This window comes from Silene latifolia, chromosome Y (assembly GCF_048544455.1).
Source record: "Silene latifolia isolate original U9 population chromosome Y, ASM4854445v1, whole genome shotgun sequence".
NCBI classification, from domain to species: domain Eukaryota; kingdom Viridiplantae; phylum Streptophyta; class Magnoliopsida; order Caryophyllales; family Caryophyllaceae; genus Silene; species Silene latifolia.
Window position 1 is genome coordinate 394,690,869 of NC_133538.1, and position 22,280 is coordinate 394,713,148.

Below are 22,280 nucleotides of genomic sequence, written 5' to 3' on the forward strand. Positions count from 1 at the left end.
CAAGAGAATCGAAATATACTACAAAACCCTAAACCCTCAATAACAAAAACTGCAAAACCCTAAACCCTCAATAACAAAAACCTGCATAATAAAAACAATAATTTGATGAATTAAAGAAGTTGATTGAAAATTATGGTGAAAAATACGAAACAAAAGGAGGATGAATCGAAACTTGAGAAAGTAAATAGAAAATACCTAATTTGCGGATGATAGCGATAGTAGAAACGGTAATACTAATGGCAGACGAAAACCTCAATGATAATGGCGGATAATGGCGAAGACGGATGTGAAATTGGAGCACTGAATATGGAAGTTGAAGAGAGAGATAGTGAATATGGAAGTTGAAGAGAGAGCACTGAATATGGAAGTTGAAGTGAAATTTGAAATTGCGGAATTTTGTGAAACTGGACAACGTGGATCTTTACTTAAGAATACATGACTCCTAATTTTGAGAATCTTGGAACTAATACGTGAAACTGGAGCATGAAATTGTGAAACTAAGTCTTGAATAGTTGATCTTCACTTAAGATGTTTCTTTTACTCAATGTTGTGAATCCTGGAACTTATCTTGTGAAACTGGAACATAAAATTATGAAACCTAGAACTGAATCCAGCATTAAGTATTTTTGTGAATTTAGTCTTTAGTCTTTTTTATAATGTGGATTTTGAGCAAAATTTAGTCTTTAGTCGATGTCATTGTTTCCCAATGAAGTAAAGCCTAAATCCAAAGATCGTTTCCCAATTTAGCTTTGAATCCAAAGATCGTTTCCCAATGAAGTAAAGCCTTTAGTTGATGACATTAAACATGTAATTGTGCCAAAGGTATATCCAGACCTGAATCCATTAATCATGTAATGTACATAATACAGAAAAAGATGCGAATTAAATGAGAAGGCGGCTTGCATTAAACATCTTTGTCTCTCAATAAAAGACCGTCATACGAAGTACACCCGTCTCATCTTATGGTCAAATCCAAGTTTCACAATTTCTTGTAGCATTACATTCTCGACTACTAAATACATTCTCGACTACTCAAATACAAGACTACAGACTAATCAATTCATGGTACCATTACAAACAAACAAGGTCATATGGCCGAATTTCACCATTTTCACCATTTCGAATACGGAGTACATCAACACAAGATAGATATAACAGGCTTGTTGAAGCAAGGGATGTCCGCCAGTGAACACATATCCATCGGAGAAAGATCATTTGATGGCAAAAAGACTGTCATGTCATCAATGAAATACCTATACCATCAAAAACAAGTAACAATTAAGAGATTTTCACCCAACTTATTCACAAAATGTTCACCAAAGTTATGACCAAATGGACTTTGCATTAATTTTAAGTCAAGCAAGTGTACCGTTTTTGTATTTTTATCCCATTTAAGAAGTCCCAATATTATCTTCTTTCGATAGTCAGGCAATTTCTGCAAAAGAGATTTTCATACAGTATAGTATATATTTAATATGTAGCAATGGCAAGGTAGGAGGCAAAACCCGTAAATTTATACCTCAAAATATTCACTGTTGGTCCATAAACTTTCATTGTCCAACGCATCCAACCATTTCAGCACAAACACTTCACAATCAAAACTACAAATAAATAAACATTTATGAGTAAAAGAAACATCTCAAGTGAAGATCAACTATTCAACCATTCATTTCAGCAATATGGGATTGGGTACTTGGTTTTGGTCAGAGAGGGACCATTCAAACTTGTACGATAAAAAGACAAATATAGCCTAAAAAACGAAGATACATGGTTACATACCATAGTTTTTGTTAAGGGACTTTAAGGTTGACAATTGGGTTAATGTGCTTCAACCGCAAAGGTTCAAATGCAGATGAATCACCACAAAGAACAGATGAAACTTGGTACAACTTGAACATGAAAAAGCCAATAAAAATATGACAGTGTTATATTTTTAAGAAACTAAAGATAAATACTCCAAAATATTTTGGGAAAAAAATCATACACTCTCGTGGGCTGTGTGGTTATCAGGATCCGCATGTAAATCGGTGCTCGAGTCGAGGATGAAATTTACTTTTTTGCTTTAAATCGGAAACGCAAGCCCACCAATGATGACACTTATCATTAAGCATAGGGATAAAAACCTGCAATAGACAAACCAATTAACAATACACATGAACGAAAATAAATAAAAAAGAACATAAATAGCAGAAGAGGGATATTTCACCTTTTGGATATTGCTCCCATCAAATGGAATGTAATCAGACTTCAGGTATTGACCCCAAATAGCTGGGTTGCGTTCTTCATGAATGGTCTGCATGTGACAAAAGTAGGACCATTTTAATAAACCAGAGCGGAGCAACATTAAGAAAGCAGATACTTGAATATCAACATCTTAAGGATTTGAAGCTCACATATACTGTGGTTGGCAAGTAGAGGAGATCTGATCTACCGAGTGTGTACTTCACTCTAAACATATCAATCACCTACAAAATCAAATTTAACAAAATATAGGTAAAGGATTCACAAAATAAGTTCCAGCATTCACAAAATAAGGTCCAGGATTCACAAAATAAGGTCCAGGATTCACAAAACAAGTTCCAGGATTCACAAAATAAGTTCTAGGATTGACAAAACAAGTTCTAGGATTCACAAAAAAGTAAAATGAAACATGAAAAGAAAAAGGAAAGGAAAATGATACTTACCTGATCCATAACAAAGCCACGTGGTCCAAGGGTCTATAAAGCATGTCTTGTGACTTCCATCCACGGAGTGGACACCATAGCGTCACTTAAATATTGAGGAAATGCAATTAGTCCATATCTCTCACAATATAACTTTTATATTGTAAAATCAAAGCAAAATCATTACAATTTAGTTTGTGCCGATTTTGATCTGCAAACATAATCCAACAATTGCTGGTCACTGTAAGGAAGTGGTCGAGAGCCACTGCCATAATACGAACATATAAGATTATTTAATCAACTAAAGTACTAAAGAATGTAAAGGTTTTGCAAGAAAATTTTGATAATATTAAAAGAAGAAGGTTCTTACAGCGGTACACGACTCCATTCTAGTGCATCTTTTTTCACTCTATCTCTTAATACGTTCTTATCACATGTAATAATGTGATAGCACACCCTCAATGCAAAACGCTTCACCTGAGCTTCCTATAAATGGAAAAAGGGGAATAATAATGTGTTTCAAACTTTTAAAAATTGTATAAATAGAGTTGAAAAAGTAATCTTACAGTATATATGGTTATTGGACAATCACTTTTGTTTCCTTTGTAATTCTCCAATATGTTCAATAAATAGAGGCCATTATCTATTTCATCAGAAGTTAGGTTTGATTTTGGGATAAACACTTCGGGCGTCCACAAAATACTTGTCAGTGCTGGCAACTTTGGTTTAAGAAGCCGGATGAGCTTTTCTTTCTGTATGAAGAAAAGAGAAATTAGTCTTTCTTAGCACAGGTATAAACAAAACTTATTTTGTGAGATACAACACACTATCTAGGAATCATGTAAGGTACTATACTGTCAAAACAGACACTAGCTACGAAATTGCACCACTTGAACCATACATCTTAGTTTGTAAAACTTGGAGTGAAATGGTAAAGGACCATAGGTACACAAAATAAGATGTAGGATTCACAAAATAAAGGCCTACTTTCACAAAGTCCCCTATTTTGTTCTTTTTCTTCTTCGGTGAACCTCAGACCTTGTTTTGTGAATCTCAGACCTTGTTCAGTGAATCTTAGGGCTTGTTTTGTGAAACTTGGTCAACATAAGTGGTTTAAAATCATCTATTTTGCTCTTAATTTTGTGAATCTCATACCTTGTTCAGTGAATCTTAGGGCTTGTTTTTGTGAAACTTGGTCAACATAAGTAGTTAAAGTGATAAGATTCACAAACCTTAAGTGTAGGCTTCACAAAATAAAGTCATACATTCACAAAGTCATTTCCTAGTAGAATCACAATAACACACATTTTCCTAAGTAAAATGGAAACAATAGACGTACCACAGTTTGTATAAAACAAAAATAATCAACAGATCTGCCTTTCATAGGATGGATGATTTGCACTTTGCTACTTTTACTTCTGAGGTCGATACAAATAAAGAAAGGTGGGCATGAGGCGGAGACTATTGGAGCGCAAACCTGAAAAAGGACAAAAAGTAAACTGAATTAAAAAGACAAAAATGCAGTGAATAAAAAAGACAAAAATGAACTTAAATTGAAATATAAGCAGACCAAAATCAAAGACTTACTAGTTGAACTACAGAAACATCAACATTGGAGAGACACTGGGAACAAAAAATAAGATCATTATGAGTAACGATTAGAAGTCAACATCATGTAAAATAGACTTGGAGAATTGGATAAAGTAGAGAGTAATAAGACTAACACTTTCATTTCTATACGGCACAAATAAACGAGAAGGAGAAGTCCGGGATTTGAATATCTCAATACTATTTAAGATCTCACAATACACATCTATCACATAAGGTGATATCCGATCGCCTTCAGCCACACGCTTCAACTAGCTCCTTGTCAAAGTCTGACATTGACTTTGGAAAAGAATCTCCGTTTCATCATATGATTCGCCAAGTATAAAATCTAATACTTGTTTCTCAGCTTGATTCAAATCCATAAAATTTTAAAATTTCTTTGCAAATAGGGCGATCGGAAAACTTCAGCTGGAACTACAACCCTCCTCTTACCACGACCCGGAACATCCTCTTCAATTGGTAATGGAGATAAGAGAAATGGGATTGCAGCATTAGTTGAGGTTTTGCAAGGAACACTGGAAATCGACTTTGCCAAATGACGTGGCGATCGACGAATATAGATATTACTGACAGATCGTTTACTGACAGATGGTTTATCGATTGTTGAAACAAGTGGAGTATCTGGTAGGGAAATAACATCAAGAGTTGTGTTCCGTACCACAGTAGTAGGAGGAGTAGATGTTATCTCAATAATTGTAGGCTCAGTGACGTCCTTGTCAGGAAGAACATCATCCAGAGCAGCGTGAGAGGATGTGTTCCCTACCAAAGGAGTGGGCTCAGTGAAAGGAGGGATGACATCCACAAGGAGGGATAACACCGTAGCATATGTGTCACGCTCAAGCTCAGGTTGAGACAACAAATGGTCATCAACTGCTAGGAGCCTAAAGGATGGGTATTCTGCATTTGGTGGTGGTGAATGATGTGGCGCTATTGGTTGCAAAGCTTCACCCATCGCATCCAATGCCGCCAACAAATCAGCCTCAGTCCACCCATATAAATTATCCACATTCTTCCCAGCTTTCTCCACATTCTGCCCACCTTTCTCCACATTATCATGAATATCGTCAACCACTTTCTCAACGATATTCTCATCCAAAATGTCTGACACCTTTTCCTCATTCTTCACATCCTTCACATTTTCAGCATCATCCTCTTGTTGAGATAACTTAAAACCTTCTGCTATGCCGTCTACAGCTGCAACTAGTTTCTTCATTGTTGTTGTTGAAGGCAGTTTGGAGGGAGCTTGACTAGCAAGTGATTTGTAGTTCGCAAAAGCTTGAGCCATTTCCTTTGCGGAAAGCGCAAGTTTATGGACAAACTCGCCAGTGCCTTCATTCCCAGGTAGAGGTAATTTTTCAGCTTCAGCTTCAGATGCTTTATCTTGAATTGTTGACTTGGAAGACTGGCCGAGCTCAATCTTTGGAGGAGGAGGACACAACTGTGGAATATGGTGGTTGATGACCATTATAAGCTCAATAGAACCACCACCGAAAGTTTTCTTTTCCGATTCTTTGTCATTCACTTCCCCCTAAACTCTCTAGGATATAGCTTCTTTAGTCCAACTTGAGAGCATTGGAAACTGCCGAGTAACAAGGCGTGATTTGAAGACACATCGGTCAATATAAATGAAAACCAAGGCCATAATAGGTCCACCAAACCAATTTTCTTTCAGCTTTTTGGTCTGCCACTCCTTTTGCTAAGACTCAACTTGGGCAGCCAATTTGCATTTGATGAAATTGCACCAGTCGAATTTGGAGATCATGTCAGTGTTTACCAAACTTTTAAGAAGTCTCAAACTTGCCCGATTCCCTACAACACCGCCTAAAAGAGCATTGAAGATATAAATGATGAAAGTGCGTTTGAAATCATCTCCATCATCTCTTTATGTAGAGAGCTTGTGCAATATGTCTTTGACCTCAATGGGACTACCTGTGTAGTAACTTTTGAACTCCTCCAAAACAGACAAATAAGAAGGGCACTTATCTCCAATTTTTGCTTCTTCTACAATGTTTGGACCCATTTGTAATCCCAGGCACAGATGGATATCTTCCTCTAAAACAGGGAGTTTCCCACCACACAACGATCCTTTCAAGGGGTTGTAATTCGAAACTACCCAATACGCCAAGGTACCCAGAACAACATCTGTTTGAAGAAGCAAGAGAGAACCATATCCTATTTCTTGTATAGCTTCAATCTGTTTATCTGATGGTGGATTCTCCTTATTGTTGAGAAAGTTGTAAAGCCCAGCAGGAGACATCCGAGTCCTCAACACAGGCAGTCTGTCTTTGTAAATTCTCTTCTTTTTTGTAGCTGGCTCAGAGAGTGGTTCAGTAGCTTCAGTAGGTGCTTCAGTAGAGTGGTTCAGTAGCTTCAGTACGTCCTCAACGCGTCGCTTCTTCCTGGCTTGGCTTGCTTCCTACAACTCAGTAAAGCCTATTATTCACAAAGCAAGAGAAATAAGTTCACAAAATAAAGAAACTTGGTCAGTAAGGTTTAGATTCTCAGACCTTGTTTTGTGAATCTCAGACCTTGTTCAGTGAATCTAAGGGCTTGTTTTGTGAAACTTGGTCATTATAAGTGGTTTAAATCATCTATTTTGCTCATACCTTTATTTGGTGAATTCACAGGCCTTTTTGTGTGAATCTCAGACCTTATTCAGTGAATGTAAGGGCTTGTTTTGTGAAACTTGGTCATTATAAGTGGTTAAAATCATCTATTTTGCTCATACCTTTATTGGTGAATTCACAGACCTTGTTTTGTGAATCTCATACCTTATTCAGTGAATCTAAGGGCTTGTTTTGTGAAACTTGGTCATTATAAGTTGTTAAAGAACATTACATTATAACAATAAGGTATGGTCAATTAACTGAATTTAAGTGATAATAGGTAAGAAAGAGGGAAAACCGTACGAAGAAGCAGAAAAATTCATTAAACAAGGTCTCAGATTCACTAAACAAGGTCTAAGATTCGCAAAATAAGTTCACAAAATAAGTTCCAGGATTCACAAAATAAGTTCTAGGATTCACATAATAAGTTGCAAGATTCATAAAAGAAGTTCCACAATTCACAAAATAAGGTCACAAAATAAGTTGGTCATTATAAGTGCACGGAAGAATATGTAAGAAAACAAATACAAAATTAAATGGAAAATCAGAAGTAAAGAACATTGCTATATACATAGAAAAGTGATCCATGGAAATATTTAAAACAAAGTACAAGATTACATGATAATTTATGTTATCCAAAATGTTAAACTAAGACGTACATAATTATACAGAAGGTTGACACTACTACGAAATTATACAAAATAACAAAAGGGCAAAGTTAAAACCTTAAAGCTCAAAGCCCTAGTTACACAGATAGTACATTACAAACAAGGGACAACTCTAGGCTATATATACAGCATCAAAGGTAAGTCAAGAAAAGATAGATCTCTACGAGTGACTAGTAAGTCAGCAACAATGCCAATAGCTATATCTTGTTCTTCACTCGGCGTAGCTAAAACATGCAATGACTCATTAACTACATTGCGTGCAACATCATCAAGAGCATTTAGATGAGTACTCTGAGATGGAATTTTTGCTTGGTGATAATGCAGTAAGAATTTGGCAATCATATCCTCCATCATGAAACATTTCCATGTTTGAAAGACTATTCTAGGACCCCTACGAATAGTCCAAACACCATTCATATCATTATGTCTACAAAAAGCCAATATGCCAAGGTGACCCCAGGTGCACTTTTGTGTATCAGAAATAGTTGAGCCCAATTTCGACATACGAGCGCCATATGTGCTTTATCTTCATAATGATCAATTTTACAGATGATTTTTCGCATAAGATCTTGATTATTAAAAACAGAATGACATGCTTGATAGTGACGGCCAGGCACTATAACTTCCTTTAACGTCGAAAAAGAGAAATCCATAGCTGGTTGTTTTTCAGTGACATAAAGTGCGTGAAATGACACTTGATCTTCGTCAAGAAGATTAACAACACAACCATTGCACCAAGTTGTCATACTTGTCTATGAAACAAGTGAAATACAAATATTAGTTAAACAAAAGAAATGTGAAAATACAAAACACAAGTTCCTAGGTACTTGGACTAACAAGCTGGGAAAATAAACAAAGGTGAAGATAATATAACAATAAGCTACTGGTTTCACAAATTTACCTCCTAGATTCACAAAATAAGTTCTAGGTTTCACAAAAGCAGGTAAACGAATCTTAACAAACAGATGACAAACATTAAGTCCAAATTTGAAGATAATATAACAATAAGCTACAAAACTTAACTAAATGTAAGTGATAATAGGTAATAAAGAGGGGAAAACCGTATGAAGAAGTAGGAAAATTGCTTTTCAATTGATGTTAGGCGTTCCGACGGTGCATGATTATGCTGAGTAAACGATTAAAACCTGCATTAAAACAAAAATAATAAGTAATTTAAGATCAATAACAAAAATAATAAGTAATTTAAGTTCCGACGGTGCTTGATTATGTTAGTGATAATGACGACGAGGATATGGAACTTATTCAATCGAATATACCTGATTTGAAGAGGACAATGGCAGATGGGAAGCTCAATAACAATGGCGGTCGGAAGCTCAACGTTAATGGCGAGTGACGAGCTGAAGACGAGTTGAAGAGTGAGAGAGAAGAAGAAGAAGGATGAAGTAAATGAGAAGAGTAATGACCGTGTGTTTTGAGAGGATAATGGCGGATGTGAAGCTCAACGTTAATGGCGATGGGGGAGAGAGAGAGAGACATAGAGAAGAATGACGATAAATGAGTGAGTAAATGAATTGAGTTGGGTGTATATGGACGTGGGCCACGTCTCGGTCTGTGGATTTGGAGGCCCACCTACCGGTCCGTAGTCGCGGGCCACCTGCACGCCACGCCAATCGGTGGACGTGCAGCGGTCTTTTGAAAGCCATGCTCGGCGGCGTAAAAATGCTTTCGACCGGATCGTTTTATGTCGGTCCGTTTCGTCTCGGTAAGGGCCTCGAAACGATTAGAGATGTTCGGAGTCACCACCAAGCATTTGTGGGATGCTTGGAACCCGTTCGAAATCCACTTTATACCTCGGTCAAATCGAAGCACAAAGCAGCGTTTGACATAGGTACTAAAGATAAGGAAATCGTCCCTCTTTAGCATCCTATCTCTAGAATGACTCTCGTACGCCCTGGATAAGGTCGTCCGTTATCCAAAGTTTCTGAGTAAGAAGTGAAGGTACGTATTGGGAAGCCCTTTAATCAGACACCCAATCCCGCCCGCGGTAGCGGCCTCTACTGATCGATCTTGGTTGGTTGAATGCAAAAGTTGATAAAACGGTTTAAATGCGTGAATCCACATCCACTAATTTAAACCTAACATGTGAGATCTTTCTAAGTCGGTTGATTTAATCCAAGTATCAAGTATAAGATGTCGAGTTGGATTAATGATTGATTTGCATGGAAGACGGAAATTAAACATCCATTTACCGTATTAGGTTTAGGGTGCATAACGTGATCCATTTGTCTTAGTAAGGCATTTTGCAAATACGATTTTGAATGAACAAATAGTCATTTGATCTGCCCTATATCCGGGCTAATCGGAGTCGGGATCGTCCTAGACTAATGCTGGAAAGGGAACAGGCCCTGTACCAGACGGCTACATAAGGCGCGAGCCAGCCGGCGGTGTAAAGGGGCCTCCTCTGGTTCTGAAAATAAGAAAGAAAAATCCTGCTTGAGGCGCGGGTCAGCCTACCGTTATATGTCGTATTCTCACCTTTCGAAAACGTTACAAAACGTGTTGAGAAATGGGTATTTGAACCCGATTTGGTTTGAAAGGGTCGTTTAGACCGCATTTGTTGATTTGAAGAACTAGACTTGAATAATCATCATTATTTTGATAATATTCGGTGTCGGGTTCGACTTGACAAACTTGACATGAATAGTTTTGAAAATGATTATGAACTAATTGTTTTGAGTTCATTTGAATATAATTAGTCGATACTCATCATCGTACCCGGGTTAAAATCCGGCATGGTATGTAGAACCAAGGATGACTTTGTGTTGGTGACTAATATATTTGTTTTTAAAATGTAAAGAAATGATGAGAGGCTTTAAAATACCTCAAAAAAAAGGCTTTAAAATACCTTTTAAATGTCATTAACCAAATATTATCACCGAAACACTGATTTAACCGTCATGGTATGAGGAACCAAGGGTGAGAAATGTTTTATGGTTAAAACAAATGAAATAAAATAAAAAGAGTTTGAAAATATTTGAAATGGTAAAAACCGATTACAAATATGAAAATGAATTAAAGGGAAATGACGAGAACAAACACGGTTGATCTCTGACTTGGACACTCCATTTAGGCGCGGGCAAGCCGGTGAACCAAGGGGCTTCTGTCTCAGGCCAAAAATCAGTTTTGGCTAGTTTATCCCATGTTTTGGTTCATGTTATGCACGTTTTAGCATGTTATAGTCATGAAACAAATGAAAACGTGATAAAAGAAGGATTTTTACACCCTCATACTTACATGTTTGGTTATGGCGAGTGACCGACGTAAGTGTAACAACTCGTTTGGTCGGAAAAGACCCGGTTTAAAACCGTTTTGGTAAGTAAAAAGAGTGTTTTAAGTTTAGTGACGGTGTAGTGGTCGAAGTGGTCGGTCAAGTGATTTAATGCACGATGACGGTACCAAACAATGTGTAAGGCTTGTATTTACGATCGGTAGGTCGTAAATACGCGTCGGATTGTGACTTAAGAAGTCGAGTCGAGAATTTTAAGGGAGAAAAGAGGGGGCGGACACTCGTGTAAGTCTCAAATGGGGGAGTATTTGAGGGGTATTTATAGGAGAATGAGTGGTTGTGTGAGTTTTGAGCGACGTGGCCACCTGGACTGCTCAAAGAGGCACAAGCCACGTCGCGGGTCTTCGAGGTGAGTTGTCGCTTTCACACAAACGCAATCATGATTTGTTCTATCCTAGGTTTTGTAGTCATATGTTTGGTACTTGACCAAATATAAATCCGGGAAAACTTAAGGTAGAAGGTTTGAAATGTTTTGTTTTTGGTGGTTGACTCGGTTTGACTCGTTGTTGTAGTCGGGATATGAATTTTTGAGTCGGTTTTTGGTCCGGTGTCGGTTTTGACTCTAGTTAGTGTCATTGCGACCCCGTTGTCGTGCATTAAACACTCCAGGTATTTTTGAAATATTTTAAAAAGTTTTATTTTCGAAATCGTTTTAAGTTTTCCGACGTAAAGTTGTACACAAACAGTCGATCAAACGCCGCGATTCCAAAACATGTTATAGTCCGATAATCATCGGGTGTTTGTCGGAGTCTCAGCAGATACTGGGTATCTACAGTGTATTATGACATTATATAGGGACACGTGTCATAATCTGGTGAGCCTACAATTATTAGATCCAATGGTTTAAAAAGGGTTCAGCTACCTCACCCTAAGGAGGGTGCCTCACATGATTCAATTTCTATATATATATATATATATATATATATATATATATATATATATATATATATATATATATGTTCTAGGATCCGGTGAGAACTAACACTCAGTGAGAACGGTGAGAACAAACTATCCAACCCATTATTGATAACAAACAACACTATCAGCCCACCCCATTATTAAGAACACACTTCCCCAAAGCCCAAACCTAAATCTCACTCATCCTAATATACCATCAACACAAGAATCTGGCGACCACCACACTCATCGTCGATAATGAGGCTCCGTCACAGACCACCGTTGGCAAGATGCCGGTGGCGAGACAACAATCGTCGTCGCCCCTACTGTAAATCCCAACTCGCCCTTATTCACATCCCAATCGCCCCTACTCAGCCTCTGTTTGCCACATACATATGCCGACATCAGAGCTTCGATAGCCACCACGAACTTCGATTAATAAACATAATAATTGAATCAAAAAGCCATGCTCGATTGAAGAACATAAAGTGCAAGGTGTAGCAACCAAGGCTAAAAGAGACGAAATGCCTCCAATTGGGTTTGAAACAGGTGATTAGCCGCTAGATTGATAACATACTCATTTCCTTGAAACTATTTGAAATATTCCGACGAGTCTAATTCTGGTGTATCTGCTTTTTGTATTAACGTATTTCAATCAAATTTTAATGTACCTAGTAATTAATTTTGTGTATCTATGTTTAGATACATTAAAATAGTCGTAAGATACATTAAAAATTGGCGTAGATACATTAAAATAGATTTGAAACCAACAAATGATACTGGGTGAGGTAGTTGTCGTCAGTGATGCTAGAGAGTTAGTGTAATACTCCGTATTTATAAGTCTTGGGGTACTCTATCGAGTAGGCCTTACTCTATCGAGTAAGGGTAAGTTGCGTTTTAGAAAAGTTTCTGACCTGTAGGGTACTCTATCAAGTAGCCTTAGGTACTCGATAGAGTAAGGGGGTACTCTATCAAGTAGCCTTAGGTACTCGATAGAGTAAGGGGGTACTCTATCAAGTAGCCTTAGGCACTCGATCGAGTATGGGGGTACTCGATCGAGTACCTTGGGTACTCGATCGAGTGTCCGGTTTTACGGGGAGTTTTCTCGGGTTTTGTTAATTATGCGATTAAGGTATTTAAGCTTCGTCGTCATTATTCTAAACCACTTTTACAAAACCTAAATTCCTGTTTAAGAGAGAAAGCAAACAAGTCCATCTTCTTAATCGCATTCTTAGCAATTCCCGGAGTTCAGACGGTCAGTTCTTGTCGTTGTTCGTACCGTTGAGTTCCTTGCGTCGAGGGTAAGATCTATGTACCCTTTTTATTGTATTTCCTTTGATTTGGTTAAACCCTAATTTAGGGATTTGGGGGTTTTTGTGTAGATTGTGATTCGGTAGTGTTTGTATGTTTGTATGATAGGAGGAGGTTTTGTAGAAGAGCCTTTTTGATACAGCTGTAGAGACCGTCTGATAATTATGCTTTCCAGGTAGGATTCCCTACTCAGTATTAGTCCCATAATGGGATGATTGTTGATGCGTGAGATTGATTGTTTGATATAGTGATTATATTGTGACGGCTGTGATTGTGATTGTACATTGTTGATAGATTCAAACGGTTGTTGATGTTGTGATTGTGATTGGTTGTCTATGGTTCTCGAGATGCGTTCTCGGCTGAGTGGAGTCACTTGCGGGAGTGACTTCACGCCCTAGTTTCGCCCTTCGTGGAACCCGCCACGGAAGGGGATGTGCACATTAATGGGACAGGGTTATCGCTCGGTATGATGAGCGGGGCTTAGGTGGGAACGGCTGCGGTCCCCCACTGGCAGGGCTGGTCCAGTGGACAGTCGGTGATTGAGATTGATGGGATTGGAGTAGTTGTGTGTATGTGTGACGGTTAAGCTGTCTGTGTATCTTACTGTTGATATATATATATAAGTTGTGTGATTAGTACTGACCCCGTTTAAATGTTTTAAAAACTGTGGTGATCCATTCGGGGGTGGTGAGCAGTTGCTTGGCAGGTATATCTTGGATACGCGTGGGATCTAGCTGGGGATGGAGTCATCACATATCAGAGTCTTTAGTCTTCCGCTGTGTTTATTAGAACAGTTCCTTTCAGTTGGTTTATAGTTTGAGAACAGTTGTATTTTGCTTACAGTTGGTTTTGTAATGTAATCACTTAAACTTATTTAATAAAGTATGTTTCTTCATTGTCATATGATTATCATGCCTCGGGTAACCGAGATGGTAGCATCCTTAAACCTGAGTGGTCCTGGTAAGGCACTTGGAGTATGGGGGTGTTACAAATGGTATCAGAGAGACGATTAAAAACCTGTAACCAATGAATCTAATGAATCTAGGGAGTCAATTAAAATGAACCCGGGGTAAAGGTTGTAGGAGCTAATGCAAAGACTTGGGAGACGTCCTAAAGTCGCGAACTCGCCCTACAATTTTGAACCGGTCACAATGGGATATGTGTCGGGATCGTTATGTGCTTATTGTGTGTATTTATGTAGTAGTATGTTGTATGAATTGATGGATGAAAGATGATAATGACGTGAATTGTATGTTGGTTGATTGTAAAGCATGAAAGTATAATTATTGATACATGTAATTTGACATGTTATAATTACGTAAGGAAAAGTGTTTTGTCTATATATATATATAAAGCGATGTGTAAGTATACATGTTGTTGTTGTCGTGTTGAGTAAAAGTACAGAAGGTTAGGAGTATGAATTGAACATGTGCTGGGTGAATATGTTGAACGTATATGGTGGGTAAATATGTGGTATGATGGATGAATTAGTGGAAAAAGATGAATCATCGTGGTACGATAACATGGTTCCGGATTAAGCAGGTTATATCATGGAAGTTATTTTATAGTGTTGTTATGTTAGTAACATGGAATAGGATTTGTAATGTATGAGTATGATTTGTCTTACGAAAGGCTATAGAATAAAAGCATGTGGGTAGTGCATGATGAATGTTGTTGCGTTGTTTTCGAAAATAATAATATGTGATTGGGGCTACTGGTTTCATGAGTATGGGGTTGTTTTCGTTTAACTTGGTTGTTGTTTAAGTTGTTTGGAAGTAAAAATCAAATAATTATGTCGTCTGATTACAGCAAAGTTGTCTTTAAACTGTTATAACTTGAGATGCGTAAATGATTTTAATGTGATTCCAATTGGAGGTGATAGCTTGTTCTTTTACGATTCTAACGATAGGTCACACACCCAAAACGACCAAGAAATGAGTGAGTTATGGCTGTTTTACGAAAATTGGACAAATCTTGAGAATTGGGGTACTCGATCGAGTATCCTTGGTACTCGATCGAGTAAGGGGGCACTCGATCGAGTACCTTAGCTACTCGATCGAGTAGCCCTGGTGATTTGTTTTACGTGCTTCTGATCTTCACCTACTCGATCGAGTAAGTCCCTTACTCGATCGAGTGGCTCTATACTCGATCTAGTGACCCCTATTTTGGGTCATATGTTTATCTTTTGACTTCGTTGCATATTATGTTTAATTCAAAGGCGTTATTTTGCTTCTTTATGCATTGTTTTACATGTATGTTGGTCTTGACGCGTAAGTTACCCAATTTTGTGGTGTAAAGAGTGGCACCTATGATGAGTATGAATTCGGTGGGGAGGACATGATTTATATGTGTTGGGATTAGTAAGACTTAATTGAGGCATAGAGCATGTTGTGTGAGACGAGATGAGTGACATGATTGTATGTTGAGTAATGAAAATGTAAGTGAATGTGGGCAAGGCATGATGTAAGTTTAAGGAACGTGAGAATGAAAAGATTGAAAGAAAGGATGTGGATAGTAGCAACCTGAGATGTATAATAAATTATGGAGGGAGATGGTTAGAAATAGTGTTGAGTAAGAACATATGTAATAAAAGGTCGTTTGGAAATAGTGGTATATAGCGAACTTAATGGGACATGTCGCGACGTGGATTTGCGGTGTAGTGACCGAGTTTGGAAATTTGTGTTATCGAGAGACGAAACTATTGTGTGATTTCCTTGGGTAATTAACGGTATTAAATGAATTATGATTTCTAGAGATGTAAAAAGGGAGATGCAATTGTTTGAACATTAAACATTGATTCTATGGATAGATTAGTGGCAAGTGTGAGTGATAGCATAATAAGAGAAGATCCATGGTAAGAAAGAGTGGGATGATGTCGGTAGAAAATAATGGAATTCGAGTTTTGGAGTAACGAAGGGGTACATGGATTTCTAAAGAGTTAGCTAGAAGGAATAAGGAGTTGAACTATTAATTGGTATTATTGAGTGTAAAGAGAAAAGAAGGATAAAAGTAAGCTGAGGAAAATATTCACCGGAGTTATGTGATATAAAGGTAAGGAATCATCGAAATGTGTGATATTATCATGAGGATGTTAGTTAATGGTTATATGGGAGCTTCAGGACAACATGTTTAATAATGAGTTTCGAGAAATTAAGGAAAGTAAGAAGTTAGTAGAATATCTACATGATATGAGATTTTGGTGGAGAAATGGATGATGATTCAATTAAGGAAAATATTGGGAAGAATGTTGAGGTAATTTTGTTCATGAATTCGATGTTCGTTGTTTGGGATGTTAACCAAAGATAGAAAAGAAATCATGATGTTTAGAGATGAGTGAAGAGGTTTGATGTCCGGACAGTGGTAGTGTTATGGTCTTTGACTAGTGGTTAAGGGTAAGGGTATATTAGAAAAGTGGCAATTCTAAAGAGGCTGATTTTGTAAAGACTGAATTGATAAAAGTATGGTTGTCAGGAAGTATAAGACATAGTCTTAGGAGGTGGTTTCTCATAATGAGTGTTAGCGGTATGGTTATGTATGGCGAGAAGGTGCTTGGTGATGCGAATGGAAGAATGGAAGAATGTGATGAGGGGCATGCGAGTTAAGCTCGGACAACAGGTAACCTTTGTTGAGTGGTAACTTACGTGGTCAGGATTGACTAGTTGGTTGTGATTACGGGTCTATGATATGTGTAAATGTTTGTGTGAGGTTCTGACCTCACAAGAAGTGGTATGGTGTGATAATTATAAAGTCATTTTTATGAATGTTATGTAATTTATATATGTTGGACACGGTAGTTTAATTGAATGATATCCAAAAAGGTAATAATTTGATTAATTTGACATGGCTAGTTATAATTTTATGTGTATTAATAACACACGTGTATTCCGTGAAATGGTAGAGATGATGTTCATGAGATGCTTATCTGTTTATTCATATAATATGTTGCGTTGTGATTGAGTAAAGTGGATTTGAGTAAGTTTTCTTGTCCGAAAGGTTATTTCCGAGTCAGTATATATGGAATTGTATGTAGTTGTGATGTCTATCGATGTGGTTGTGGTGCCTCGGGTAATGATCCGGGCTCGATATTTAGTGTTGTGATGCGGGTATTTTCGCACTACGATGTGGCTGTTGGTGGCGGTGTTGTGATGCCGTCACCGGTTGTGGTGGAGTAGGCGGGATGATTATGATACGAGTTTTCGAAAGTGCATACCAGTTATACATAGATTGTTGTTTTGTTTGCTGTTGTTCTTTGTGAGTTTTGGTTGAATATGTAGACAGTTGTCTTGCTTATTGATGTTTTCTTTACCAGGTTAAGTTAAGAATGAGGTAGAGTATGATATGAAATAGAGTTGAATATGTTTTCGTTGTTGTCATGGTATAGTGATATTCTCGTTGATGGGACACGGTTGTGAGAGGTTGTTATAGTAATTTTGATCTTGTTCTAGATAAGGTTTTAGTGGACATGGTAATGGCAAGTGATTCGTAGAACATGTGTAGTAATGATCTGATATATGCAGGTGGTTCATAATCCTTTGTTGAGACAGTGAGTGTAGGGCGTTGAGTAATTAGTGTCGTGTTAAGTTATGTATGAGTCTTGCGGTAATAAAAGAAAGGAACTTGAGGATCTAGTGTGAGTGTACGTAACAAGTGTGGATCGTGAGTTATGCTTTTGGTGGTAAGAGTTTTATGTAGTTTATATAGAGAGGTGTGTCATGTTGCGGTAATAGGGAACAAGTGAAGTTTTGGGTTAAATTAAGGATTTTGTGGTATAGGTTAGGTGGTGTGACGAGAGAAGTGAAGTATGAGAGTTGTTTAAGTAAGTGAGCCTTGGGTAGGTGCATGGCGAGTGTTTAGATTATAGGTGGATATCTTTGACATGCGACGGTGATGAGGATTATGAAAAGATATATCTAGGATTTAGTATTAGTGAGTTACGAGGACGTAACATTTATCTTAAGAGGAGTAGGAGGCGATAAAAGAGAGTTTCATGGTGGTGCATGTTGTAATATAATTGGAAGTAGAGTGTTAGCGTAGTGTAAAGGAGGGATTTGTTTTGTGGATAATACTTATAAAAGGCCATGGCCGTGCTTGTAGTAGTGTGATGCTTTAGAGTGTGGGAATATTTTATATAATGTTGACAGTTGGAGGATGATGTTATGAGTCTGAGTAAACTTCGAGGACGAAGTTCCTTTTAAGGGTGGTAGAATGTAACATTCCGTTTGATGTCTAGGAGTGTCTTGATTTTGGATTTGATAGTGGATGATATTATGGAGCTAGCAGTGTTAGTGGATGGTGGTTGGTTATGTATGAAGTTGGTGTCGTGAGAGATATATATGTGGTGGATGCGATATCGTGAGTCATGTTAAGGAAGTAAACATAGTTGGTGGAGTGGGTGTTAAGAGTTAATGTTTTATGTTTGGTCGAGTTTTTGAGTTCTTAGTTATGTTGTTGTGTCTTGGTCGAGTTAGTATGGTTGTTTTTAGAGTATGGGTTGAACTTCGGGGACGAAGTTCTTTTTAAGGAGGGAAGACTGTAATACTCCGTATTTATAAGTCTTGGGGTACTCTATCGAGTAGGCCTTACTCTGTCGAGTAAGGGTAAGTTGCGTTTTAGAAAAGTTTCGACTGTAGGGTACTCTATCAAGTAGCCTTAGGTACTCGATAGAGTAAGGGGGTACTCTATCAAGTAGCCTTAGGTACTCGATAGAGTAAGGGGGTACTCTATCAAGTAGCCTTAGGCACTCGATCGAGTAGGGGGTACTCGATCGAGTACCTTGGGTACTCGATCGAGTGTCCGGTTTTACGGGGAGTTTTCTCGGGTTTTGTTAATTATGCGATTAAGGTATTTAAGCTTCGTCGTCATTATTCTAAACCACTTTTACAAAACCTAAATTCCTGTTTAAGAGAGAAAGCAAACAAGTCCATCTTCTTAATCGCATTCTTAGCAATTCCCGGAGTTCAGACGGTCAGTTCTTGTCGTTGTTCGTACCGTTGAAGTTCCTTGCGTCGAAGGTAAGATCTATGTACCCTTTTTATTGTATTTCCTTTGATTTGGTTAAACCCTAATTTAGGGATTTGGGGGTTTTTGTGTAGATTGTGATTCGGTAGTGTTTGTATGTTTGTATGATAGGAGGAGGTTTTGTAGAAGAGCCTTTTTGATACAGCTGTAGAGACCGTCTGATAATTATGCTTTCCAGGTAGGATTCCCTACTCAGTATTAGTCCCATAATGGGATGATTGTTGATGTGTGAGATTGATTGTTTGATATAGTGATTATATTGTGACGGTTGTGATTGTGATTGTACATTGTTGATAGATTCAAACGGTTGTTGATGTTGTGATTGTGATTGGTTGTCTATGGTTCTCGAGATGCGTTCTCGGCTGAGTGGAGTCACTTGCGGGAGTGACTTCACGCCCAAGTTTCGCCCTTCGTGGAACCCGCCACGGAAGGGGATGTGCACATTAATGGGACAGGGTTATCGCTCGGTATGATGAGCGGGGCTTAGGTGGGAACGGGCTGCGGTCCCCCACTGGCGGGCTGGTCCAGTGGACAGTCGGTGATTGAGATTGATGGGATTGGAGTAGTTGTGTGTATGTGTGACGGTTAAGGCTTCTGTGTATCTTACTTGTTGATATATATATATAAGTTGTGTGATTAGTCTTGACCCGTTTAAATGTTTTAAAAACTGTGGTGATCCATTCGGGGTGGTGAGCGATTGTTGCGGTATATCTTGGATACGCGTGGGATCTAGTCAGATGGAGTCATCACATATCAGAGTCTTTAGTCTTCCGCTGTGTTTATTAGAACAGTTCCTTTCAGTTGGTTTATAGTTTGAGAACAGTTGTATTTTGCTTACAGTTGGTTTTGTAATGTAATCACTTAAACTTATTTAATAAAGTATGTTTCTTCATTGTCATATGATTATCATGCCTCGGGTAACCGAGATGGTAGCATCCTTAAACCTGAGTGGTCCTGGTAAGGCACTTGGAGTATGGGGGTGTTACAGTTAGAGCGTCATCTGGATTGATGACAGAAGTGGAGCACCGGCGCCAGTATATGGCAAGGAGGGGAGATAACCTCCGTCGTCTGGGCATGTGAGTTACAATATTCGATCCAATTTAGCCTCCGTCAGGAAACTCAGGTCATCAGTCGACTCTCGCCGGAGTTGTGCCTGCATCAGGGATGTTCGACGGCGGTGCTGGTGATCGACGTGGGCATCAATGGTGATGGGTGGTTATGGGAATAAAAGGGGTGTTTATGTTTTGATGAGGGAGGGGGAAATGGCGTAAGGTATCTGAGTGAGTTAAGGATACGTCAGTGACGGTTGCGCTGTGCTCCGGTGAAGTGACCGGCGACGTTTTGGGTGGTGATAAAGAAAGGAGATGTTATTGGGTTTGATTGAAATGTGTTGTCCGGGTAACTGGGTGAATCGGGGAGGGTATTGGGTTTTGTTTTTAATTTTAATTTTGTTATTGGGTTTTAATTATATGGTGAGTGTGATCGTTCTCACCGAGTGTTCGTTCTCACCGGATCTTGACTATATATATGTGTATATATATATATATATACATATATATATAGGGTTATTTAATAGCAATACTCTGAACTATGGGGGTGCTGCTTAGAATACTCTAAACTATATTTTAACTACTAATAAAACCAACAATTACCAACTTCGCTTATAATACACTAAGTCGACTGGCTACCTACTAAACAGGTGACCTTTTTTTTTACCCCTCTTTTGACCTTGTTTTCCTTTTCTTTGTTAACCTTTTTAATTCTTCTAATATGAAACTCCAAATGCATCTTAAACACTCTCTTTACCATTACACAAAAACCGATTTCTCCACTAAAATGAGAGTCAATTTTAATCACTCCAACTTTCACAACACTTTTTAATCACCAAAAACTCCTAACCACACATTCTTTTCTACAATATTTATCCTTAAACTTACCAACTTTCCCCAAACAACATCAAATCTTCCTTCTTTTAATCACTCAACAAACTCCAGTTTTTTTGCGCTGGAATTTCAGTGAGCAAGGGACGAGATTAAAGCACCTATGAATACCATGAAATTGTTTATTTTAATGAAGAAGTTAGGTGTGTTAAATTTCTGTTAAAGAGGTGTTGAAAATGTATAATGGGTTGTTGGTGAAACTTGAAAGTCAAGAACGAGATGCTTTGCAAAGATCCCTCCATGAGGTTGTATTTTTTTAATTCATATCATGCCTAGGTTTAGTTCTTGTATGTCCGATGGATTCACCGGTGGAATTAAAATTAGGGTATGAAATTGGGTACCTGGGGTTTGGAATTGGGGATTTAGGGTTATTATTGTTTTTTTATTGCCTAAGTGAGTTGCCGAAAATTAGGAATTGGGGGTATGAAATTGGGAATTGGGCATGTTTTGCTATTCTGGTTGTAAATTAGGAACTAGGTGTGGTTTTTATAACAAGGTCTTGCTCATATGTTCGGTTGAAATGGAAGTATTTACAGTTGAAATTGAAGAAAGAGATAAAAATTTGGAAAAAAAAATGGATAAAGGAAGAAGATGAAGATTGGAAAAGGAAGAAGATGCATATTGAAATAAAGGGGAATATAGTGGGCTAGTGAAAAAAAATTACCTGCTGGCTGCTACAACAAGTCAACAAAACACCAATTTTGTTCAAAGTGAAAGGGGGCACTAGTTAGTTATATTGGTAGTAAAAATAAAGTTTGGAGTATTTCAAGCAGCAATATTATAGTTCAGAGTATTCTTATTAAATAATACAAATATATATATACTCTCTCCTATTCTATATTTTCTTCCCTATTTCCTAAAACGGATTATTCAGGTTTTCATCCACTTTCTTATTTTGAAAACTTTTATTATTATTTTATTCATCCCTATCTCCTGTTACCAAACCTCACTCAACTCTTTTACTCATATTTTATTACTTTAGTTAATGTTTTGGCTCCACAATTCTTTATTTAACTACTAATTATTCATCCCTCTCTCCTATCACCAAATCCCATCCAACTCTTTTACTCTTATTTTATTCCTCTACTTAATATCCGTACCCACTAACAAAGGGAAGAAAATATAGAATTGGAGGGAGTATATATATAAGATCATGTAAGTCCTCTATATCTTATTGAGTCCATAAGTCCTCATCCTAGGCCATTGGATGAAGGGAGTGGAGGGAGGAGATTAGATCTCAATGGATGGTCACAAATGACCCT

At 37.9% G+C, this 22,280-nt stretch overlaps 1 long non-coding RNA gene across 1 annotated transcript; it reads right to left on the reverse strand.

Annotated features, from left to right (window-relative positions):
* Positions 1–2,704: 2,704 nt before the first annotated feature.
* Positions 2,705–3,143, reverse strand: LOC141626682 (uncharacterized). The gene is made up of 3 exons (XR_012536273.1): positions 3,034–3,143; positions 2,851–2,928; positions 2,705–2,769 (listed from the first exon to the last, which is right to left on the reverse strand). It is a non-coding gene; the product is annotated as an uncharacterized LOC141626682 (long non-coding RNA).
* Between the last annotated feature and the right edge of the window lie 19,137 nt (positions 3,144–22,280).